Raw genomic sequence first — 10,394 nt, 5'->3', positions numbered from 1 at the left:
TGTCACTTACCACAACTAATAAAATATCAAATTATTAAGTTGCAAATAATGACGTATTTACTCAACCAACATTTATGGAGTGCCTACTGTGAACAGGGCTATGTGCCAGGATTCTGAGCTCCCACATCCAGCAACTCAGAGCTGGTGAGTAAGGGCCTTAGCAGATAGCAGCGATCCAGTGGGGAGGGATGTGTGGGTGTGGAAACAGGGCTGCGTAGATGAGGGGAGCCTCCTTGAGTCTTGAAGCTTAAGTGGGAGGGATTTATGGATTTGGGAAGATGAGAATGTGGAGGGGGGGGGAAGACTTCCAGCTCTTTAGAACTATGGGCCCCGGGCACAGCTTTCCCATGGATGGGGATGGTGTGGGCAGATGACTTCAGGTCACACAGGCTCAGAATTATTATGGCAGGAAATAGGGAGTCATAGCAGATGTTTGAGCAGCACAATGATGCGATCAAGGAGCAGATAGAGAAAGATCTTCCTTACAGTGGCATTCATCTGGAAAATTTCTTGCCCATTCTGGTCTAGCTGAGATGCCACCTCTTTAGAGAAATCATCAAAAAAAAAAAAAAAAGAAAAAAAAAGCGCAGGGCCCCATGTAGAGCATCGTCTAAGGCTTTATGGGCAATGTATCACATTGTATCACAATGTAAATACATCACAGTGTATCTCAGTCAAAAACAGTAACAGCATATATCAAGCACATATTACATGCCAGGCATCTGGCACACATTATTAACTTAATGCCCCTAACAGCCAGTTGTGTTATCCTTCCCTTCCCTTATGAATGAGGAAGCTAGATTATAAGAAGGTTAACTTCTTTCTATTCACAAGGCTGGTAAATGGCAAAGCCACGGATTTGAAACCTGATCTGCCCGGTTTAGATTTTACAAAGCAACTTTTTGATTAGGAAAGCAAACTTTCCCTATTGGTCCTAGAGGGCTCACACATCAGGACCAACAGGCTTGCTGGGGAAGCTGGTCTGACCTGTTGTAGATGCCCCTGCCTGGTTCCTGGAGGGAGACGCAGCCGGGAGCTGTGTTTGCACCCCACGCCACGGGCCAGGATTCCGTCTCCTGCCCTGGGGACCCTCCTCCAGGCTCCTCCAAGCTGCCCTCGGCCCAGGACTGCTCTGTGCCGGCCACACCCTGAGGCTCCCTGCCCTCTGGCTTCTTGTCAGGTTTGTCAATGGGGACCCCAGCAGGTGATAGAGTGAGGGCAGAGAGCGGGTTCTGGGATTTGTTTCTCAGCTCTTTATGGGCACTGTCAGCACCAGCTGGCTGCTCTTTGGACCAGGGCCACGGGTCCTGTCAGGTGGTTCCCTCCCCTCTGGTCCCTCTGATGCCAGTCTCAGTGACCATGCCCGCGCCTGGCCCCCGCAGGCCTAGGGGCAGTCACGGAGCCCAGGGCACCGCCTCAGCCTCACGGTTTTCCTCTCCCCCTGCTCACGCCTCTGATGAGTCTCTAGTCAGCTCTCTTCAAATTATCCTACTAATGCTACTGGTATCAACCCATTACTCCTTTTTTTTCTTTAATGTTAATTTATTTATTTTGAGAAAGAGAGAGAGCAAGCAGGGGAGGGGCAGAGAGAGAAGGAAAGAGACAGAATCTCAAGCAGGCTCCGCACTTTCAGCACCAAAGCTGACGCAGGGCTCTGACTCACAAACCGTGAGGTCACGACCTGAGCCAAGGCCAAGCATCACAGGCTTCACCGACCAAGCCACCCAGGCGCCCCTCAACCCATCACTCCTTTCTAACCACACTCAGCTCCTCCTCGTGTGGCCATTTGGTACATACTGAGTCATTCACCTAAGCCAATCAGGCCCCGGCCGGGTTGGTCCCATCAGAGCTGAACTCAGGACTCCGAGGGTTGTGGGAGGCTATTCTGCTCACTCCCCCCAACCCTCCCCACGAGAAGGAGGAGGCCTGCAGCCACGTGCCTCCTGCCAGGCCTCCTGGCAGCCGTGTTGTGACTGGGAGGGAAACCAGTGTGAGAAGGAAGCCGACAAGCCGAGGAAGGGAGATGAGAGAATGGCAGAGAACTGGGTCGGAGGCCGATCAGAGAGCCCTGCCACAGAACCCTTCAGGTTTGTAAGATGACAAAAGTTCTGGATGTTCAAGCTAGTCCGTATTGCATTTCCACCACTTGCAAAATACGGCCTCAAGAGACCTACCTACCCCCTCCTTCCCCCCCCCACATTGCTTCTTCTCCCATTTGCATGTGGCTCCTAGATGCGCCACCGATTAGATCACTTCTAGAATGAAACCCAGGGCTTATCTTGTGTAAGCAACCACCTTCATTTCAGGCCTGCACAATCACTTTTATTCTTACCCCGGAGTCTGGAACCATCTTCCATTAACGTGTCAGCATGGAGCTCCCTGAAATAAAGTACCGGGGCACAATTGTTGAGCTGGGCTAATTAAAGATGTGTATCATTGGTGGAATTGTCTCTTTGGAACCAAAAAATTAATTATGTTTCTTTGGCCTGGTGACCAGATGTGAAAAACAAACCAACAGATACACATAATTGTTTGCTATCTCCTCTTCCCCCAATAAATTCTCTCCAGAACTCATTTGCTTTTTTTCAGATTCTGTGGGTACCAGGGGGGGAATGTCCAATGGGATCTAAAGAAACTGATCTCACGCGGTCCGCGGTTTCTTGGAAACGTTCACTTTCCTCCGGGGACACGTGACGGGGGAGGAGAGGCAGGTGCGAAAACGGAAGGGCGGATGAGACTCAAAGGGCCCTGTCCCAAGGAAGGTCCATAACTCTGCGGATCAGGAATGTGCCTGTTTCTTTGTTTGTTGGAGTTTCTGTGCGAGGACCCAGGTGGCAGCGACATGTTCTTCTGAAGAGAAATAGCTTCCAGAAAGGGCCTCAAGGGACTTCTCCCTCGTCCTCCCTCATCTCCTCCAGGTGCAGGTGGCCGGTGTGAGCTAGACTGAGCATGTATTCTGCAAATGGTAGAAAACCCAGTTGCGGGCCTGGCCATTTCCAGAGTCAGGGGAACAGTCCACGAGTCCCTACTTCTGATGTCAGTGGTCCCCAAGACCACCCTCAGGTTTGGTTAATTCACTGAGAGGACTCACAGAATTCGCCAAGAGCTGTTACACACAAGGTCAAGGTTTATTACAGTGGAAGAAGACAGATGAAGATCAGGACCAGGAAAAGGCTCATGCGGCAGAGGAGAGAAAAGATGCAAACACAGAGTTTCCAGCTGTCACCTATCAGTGGAGTCAAGGGCAGTGCAGATGTCTCCCAGTGACATGTGACAATATGCATGAGCAGGGAAGCCCCCCAGCCTCGGTGTCCAGAGTCTTATATTTTTATTTTTATTATTTTAGAGAGAGAGAGCGAGAGAGAGCATGCAAATGGGAGAGAGGGGCAGAGGGGAAGACAAACAGAGAGAGAGAGAGAGAGAAGCCCAGCGCAGAGCTCGACACAGGGCTGGATCCCACGACCCTGGGATCATGACCTGAGTCAAAATCAAGGGTTGAACACTCAACCGACTGAGCCACCCAGGCTCAGTCGAGGATCCATAACACAGACATGGTTGACTCCCCGTATGGCTGACCTCAGTCTCCAGCCCTTCTGGAGGTCAAGCTGACCATTGTGACCCAAAGCCCCATCCTAAATCATATTACTAGACTGTCTGCCATTGCCCAAGGCCTCCAAGTAAGCAAAGACACTCTTATCAGGTGGAGCATTCCAAGGGCTCAGCGGATCTTTGCACACATAGCCAGGTGGTCACCGCCCAGAGGAAAACACGGAATGCCTTGTCTCTTTCTATCTGTCCAACAGAATCCCACCCAGCTGGTGAGGTGACCACCGGTCTGTCTCCTCCTGGAAGGCCTCAGAGACCTTCAACAGTTTGGATCCCCCCCCATCCCCCACAGCCTCCCCAGAGGGCAGCCAACACATAGGATTAGCCGCAAAAGCACTGGGAAATCTGCACACAAGTTACCCCCCCAAAACCCCAGCTCAGCCCCCCAACAGACTCTCCCTCCAGGGTTTCAAAGAGCCTGCAAGGGCCAGGCTGAATCAACCTGACTTGGCAAATGGGTAACAAGAGTATCTCCCCAGAGTCATTTGAGCACTGAGCAGCCAAACTGTCCTGGGTATCTGTTTCTCAGCCTTTTTACCCAATTCCGGACTGGTTCCTACAAGGTGGGGTTAAAGGACGGTTACAGAAGCCATGTCCTAGGGAGTAATTAGGGTTTTAGAATTTTACGCTGGGGCGCCTGGGTGGCGCAGTCGGTTAAGCGTCCGACTTCAGCCAGGTCACGATCTCTCGGTCCGTGAGCCCAGAGCCCCTGATGGCTCAGAGCCTGGAGCCTGTTTCCGATTCTGTGTCTCCCTCTCTCTCTGCCCCTCCCCCGTTCATGCTCTGTCTCTCTCTGTCCCAAAAATAAATAAACATTGAAAAAAAAAATTTAGAATTTTACGGGGCGGGGGGGTGGGTCTTAGAAGGAGGCAGCCTGGACCAAACCCCTCCTTTACAGGAGAAGGAATGGCTCCAGGAGGGGGCAGGCTTGCTTTTCAATCCACCTGCCCCCGCCCCCCCCCCCACAAGCCACCACCACTCTATCTGCTTCAGGTAGAACCAGTAGTTCAAGGGCTTTACAATTAAAGTAATGAATGTCATTCCGTGGGCCTTCTGCAAAATTGCCAGCTTAGAAAGGCTAAAGTCAGATCTTGTCTGATCACATTTTAAGCTCCGTGATTAACCAACAACACGGCTGGAAGCCACACAAAGTGCAAGAAATGCTCTCAGCCAGCACAAAGCTTTCACCCACGTTAGTGGCTGAGACGTGGGGAGGCCGCCAAGACTGGGCACTGCCTGACTTTAAGACGAAAGGGCACGACTGCCGAATCACAAAAGAGCCCCCAGATCACCGAGTTCGTGGAAACAGACACCCCACCAATGGCAGCTTCCACACGCACACACACAGCAGGCACCGTGATATCTTTTATGGCTTTGCCGAGTCTTTCGCTTTGCTACCAGAAGAAGCGTGCTCTTTAGGTCTGTGTCCGATTTACGGATGCGCGTGTGTAATTACACCCGTATTATATGACTGCACATAAAAGCTGGTGACTGTGGAATCTTATTAGTTTTCACTCTGGTAAATCACCATCTTAGCTCAACTCAACAACGAAGTGGCTTGTCCGGCCGACAGGTTCGCCCGCCAGAGCGCTCCCTAATTACGATACACACTCAAGGGCTCATTAGGAACTAAATTACATCCCAGTCATTGAGGGAGCTGACTTCTTGCTTTGCAAGGAAGCGCTCTGGTTGGATGAAGGAGCTTTGTTGTATCATTCATTCATTCCTTCCTTCACTCACCCACTCACTCGTGCGTGCGTGCATTCGTTCAAAGTACCACACTGCACATGCTCAGTGATTGGCCACGGCCTCCTTGGTCATCTGTGCAAGCTAACTTGCACTAACTATGAGGTACTGCCCCGTAACGTTTCAGTGAAGGACGAGTTGGAGAATATGGCACCACACATCCTGAGAGTTGCTCCTAGGGACATCCAGGCTGTTGCGTGGAACCCAGGAGCATCTCTGTGTCACCTCCACACCCAGGATCCCCCACGGGAATGGCTGGGGCTGTCCATCCTGTCTCCGCTGACTCTTCTTCTTATGGCTCTGGCCCCTCGTCTCTTGGCCAGACCAGTGCGACAGCAAATCTTCCCATCTCCCCCTGAGCACCGCCTCCTGCAGCCCCCACCCCATGACAGTGAACTGTCCCCAGCATGGCACATCCCACTTTCTAGTTCTCACTTTAGATCGTGGCCTGCCCTTGCTGAAAGCCCTCGGGTGGCTCCCTATTGCCCCCAGGTAACCTCCAGACTCTGGATGACCCGGGCTCTCGCTCTTTCTGTTCTCATCCCATCTCCCTGCCTCTGTGGGCACAAAGCCCTCTGATGCCCCTGTCCCCGAGTGCTCACTACTCCCTGGGTCCCGGGCTCCTTCCCGAGGCTGCTTCCTCTGCCCTGAGTGCCCTTCCCTGAGACAACTCACCTCTCCTCTCCCTTCCAGACTCAGCTCATGCACCACCCCCCCATGATGCCTTCCTGATGTGAGGACATGGAATGAAGTCTCATTCGAAGGGTGGCAGGGAGCAGGGGGACTCAAGAGGAGAGACTGAAATGCCAACCAGAGGCCAGACTGTATGTGAAGACAGATCTTGAACCCCCCTCCCCCCCCCCCCCCCCCCCCCGCAGCAACGGGCCCCAGACGGCCAGGACTTCATCGGCTGGCCGCTTCGCTCGTTTTTGTTCCTGATTCCAACTTAGGACAAACCAGAGAAAGCCAAATACGGTCCCCTAACCGATCACATAGAATGTCCCACTTCTAGGGAGCCTGCCTCCAGCTTCCTCAGGCCCCCCCAGCCAGGGCAAGTCTGAGCCTTCCCTGTGGGCCCTTGTAAAACTCCACCACCCCGCTGCCTGCCTTTGCATCTCTGCCAAACACGAATGACGGGGTTATTTGCTTTAGGAGGCTCTGAATAAATAGCCGTGGCTGGTCCTCATTTGGGGGGGCCTTCATTTTTGTCCACACTGACCCCCCCCTTCTCCTCCCTGAGCACGAGGCCTCACCCTCCACAGCTCATCCCGCCACTGGTGTCTCCTAGCTGGGTTAGGGTCGCCTGTGAGCGCCCAGCACGGGGCCTGCACAGCGAGTGCTCGTGGATGGAGGGAGTGCATGAAGGCATCGATGACGCGGACGTTTACGGGCTGGGCGTCACGGTGCCGGCACGCGCAGAGGCCTTGCCCTGCGCCCACATGGGTATCAGGCCAGTGAGGACCAAAACCTGCACTGCCCTGGCTTCTGACATGTTCAAGAAACAGATCATTTGAATGCTTCTCTGTAGCACTTGGCACCACTGTGCATTTACACGTGTGAAGGCCGTGTGCTTCTTGACCGTGCGCTTCAAGGACGTGGCTGTGTCGTTGGTGATATTTGGCATCTTTATGGGTACTTGGCACGTAGTGGGTACTTACTAAAATTTTTTTAAAGTTTATTTTGAGAGAGACAGAGACAGCACAAGTGGAGGAAAGGCAGCGAGAGAGACAGAGAGAGAGAGAGAGAGACAGAGAGAGAGAGAATCCCAAGCAGGCTCCATGCTGCCAGCACAGAGTCCAATGTGGGGCTCGAACCCACAAAGCTGTCAGATCATAACCTGAGCCAAAACCAAGAATCGGACGCTTAACCGACTGAGCCACCCAGGTGCCCCTAGTAGGTATTTATTAAATGTTACAGGAAGGGGACACCTGGGTGTCCAACTCTTGATTTCAGCTCAGGTCATGATCTCACTGTTTGTTAGTTGGAGCCCCATGTGGGGCTCTGTGTTGGCAGTTTGGAGCCTGCCTGGGATTCTCTCTCTCTCTGCCCCCCTCCACTCGCTCTCTCTCTTTCAAAATAAATAAATAAAGAAAATTTTGTAAAATTTTTAACATTTTTTTTGAGAGACAGAGAGTGAGTGGGGGAGGGGCAGAGAGAGAGGGAGACACAGAATCTGAAACAGTCTCCAGACTCTGAGCTGTCAGCACAGAGCCTGACGCGGGGCTTGAACTCACAAACTGCAAGATCATGACCCGAGCCGAAGTCAGCCCCTTAACCGACTGAGCCACCCAGCTGCCCCATCTAAAAAAGTTTTTAATGTTACAGGAAGGAAGGGAGGAAGGGAGGAAGGGAGGAAGGAAAAGAGAGAGGGAGGAAGGCTGGCAGAATCTTGGGTCTCCTGGGGTCCCCCTCTCCCCTCCACCTTTACCATCTTCAAGACTCTCCCCTCCTCCCTGGTTTCTTCCGGCTTCTGCCAGACACACGATGAAGGTCAACGCAGGACAGTTGTGAGGATTCCGAATGAATTCGCCGGAGGCTAACACGTTTCTGAGCATCTTTAAATGGGGTTTTAATCCCACCACTGACCCAAATTCCCAGGCCAGTGCCGCCAGGAGAGCACGGCCACACGCCCCTAAGGAGGGCACCCCGGGCAGGTGTGCCTGACCCCGGCGAAGGCGGCGGGGAGGGTGCACCTTCTCGAAGGCTGGGAGCCTCTACTGCAAACACCACCAAATGCTAGGCACCACAAATTATTCCGTGATTTTTACAGGAACCATAAATATTACATAGCACATTTCCTCAGTTCTACAAGCACAGGAAGCAGGTGCTACATGCCCTCCAACACGGTAATTAGGAGGACTCAGCCAGAGGACCAGCTTGCGCTATAAAAACACCGCCACTTGCTGTCTCCAGGCCGGTCATTAGGAGAGACCACAGTGAGAAGAATCCAGATTCAGAGAACGTCCGGAGTTGACTTGTGGGTTATCTCATAAGAGCTCCAGATTTTATTTTAGCTCCAGTGCTATCTGAGACTGATAACGGCCCCACCAAATCCAAATGAAATACATATTTTAGGGATTTTAATCTAAGCAATACCAGCAAATGTGCCACTTTGGGGATGAATTATTTATTTGTTTGAGGCTAAGAGAAAATCCACACAAGCAGACCAAGGCCCCGAAATAGCGGAAAGTAAATTAAAGCGGCAGCCTGTGGCCGGCTTAATGGGCAGACAGCCCCTCACCGCCCTTAAGTGTCACCAGAAATGAACTAGATGGGCCCCACCCGGGAAATGTTTAAAGATGCGCTGGTCTCAGACTTTGCTTTTCCACACGTTCTTGGAAGCATTGGTCTCTGAAGAGCACGTTGAAATGTTTAGGTTCCAAGGCCCCATCTGGAACACAAAGGTCTAGGGGGAATATTGAATCAATCCACCTTCTCATTCTGGGCTTTCTTGCCCACGTCGTTTGCAGAATTGTGTTTGAGGGTTGTAAAGGCATTACGAGTTTCACGGGTGGGGGTGCCAGGCGGAGCGTGCGTCTCCACCCCAAACCCCTCGGGGGTGAGGTGAGGGTCTGAGTCAGAGTCCAGACGGGTCCCAATTCATTGTTAATAAGCACCCCTGTCCAAAGAACATGAAGGCTGGGATCTGTTGTGTCCAACAGAAGTCTCTGCCCAGTGGGATGTTCTCGATCTACGCTGCCCAGTATAGTGGTCACTGGCCCCAAATGTTGTTAGAGTGACCAAGGAGCTGAACGCTTCATTTAAAATTTTTGTTTGTTTTGCATTCATTTAAATGTTAAAGTAGATGCTTGACACAGTTCTTGGAAAACCCTCAAGGATGTTTGGAACAACTTGGACATTTGAATCTGCTTTAAAAAAAATTTTTTTTAATGTTTATTTTTGAGAGAGAGAGAGTATGAGTGGGGGAGGTGCAGAGAGAGGAGGAGACACAGAATCTGAACAGGCTCCAGGCTCTGTGCTGTCAGAGCCCAACGCGGGGCTCGACCTCACGAACTGCAAGATCATGACCTGAGCAGAAGTCAGACGCTTAACCAACTGAGCCACCCAGGCGCCCCATGAATCTGTTTTTTTCAACCACAAATTTTATGAAGTCTAAATACAGATCAGGTGTTTCTGGTGAAAATTTAGGGGTCTGAATAGGGATATGCAGTAAGTAAAACATTTCATTAATAAATCTTACATTGATCATATGCTGGAATGATAAACATTTTGGGTATTTTGGATTACATAAAATATAATATTAAAATCCATCTCCTCTGCTGCATTTGCTGTTTTAAAATGGCTCTTAGAGAATTTAGATCACACGTGTGGCTGGTGTGATGGTTCTGGTGGCCGTGTTGATGGCCCAGTCTCAGCTGGGCACGCAGCACAGGGGTGATAAAGACTCAGCTCACATGGGGCTCAGGGTTGGAGGGACACAGACAAGCAAATGAAAAGCATGAGAATAACAGGAAGGCAGGAATGCTCTGGAGAAATCCCTGTGCATGGAACCCTCTAGGACCATGTGTCTATGACCCTGCACAACTGTAGACAACAGACCTGTTGGGGGTCCCAGATGCTGCAGCCCCCCCCCCCCCAAATCAAGAGCAGAAAAATCAACAACCAGGACCGAGGCAAAAAGTCCTGACACAGGGACAGCTGATGCAGATGCCACCGAGGCCTCAGTGACCTCAACTTCAGAACACAAATCAGACCCCACGTCTGACAGCAAGATCGCCGTTTGGAGTCTCACGTATCCTGGGAAACCTGGACATCACCTGTGAGGTAGCCTCCCCCACCTCCCAATTCCCTTCCTGAACTGGCACTGCCCATGGCTGTCACCACACTGCTACCCTGGGTTAATGGCCTATGTTGCACCACGGGGCCCCAACCTTAATCAGGGGGAGGACCCCTTTGTAATGTCAGAAAAATCCACTTAGCCTGTGGATGGAGACACCAGTAGAGAACAAACAGCTATTCGAATGAATTCAGGCACACTTTTTTTTTTTTAAGTTATACCTCAGTTAGTTAGCATGTAGTGC

This window comes from Puma concolor, chromosome E3, assembly GCF_028749965.1.
Source record: "Puma concolor isolate L17-30 chromosome E3, mPumCon1.1.hap2, whole genome shotgun sequence".
Taxonomy (NCBI): Eukaryota; Metazoa; Chordata; class Mammalia; order Carnivora; family Felidae; genus Puma; species Puma concolor.
Note: the sequence above shows the minus strand (reverse complement) of the source record.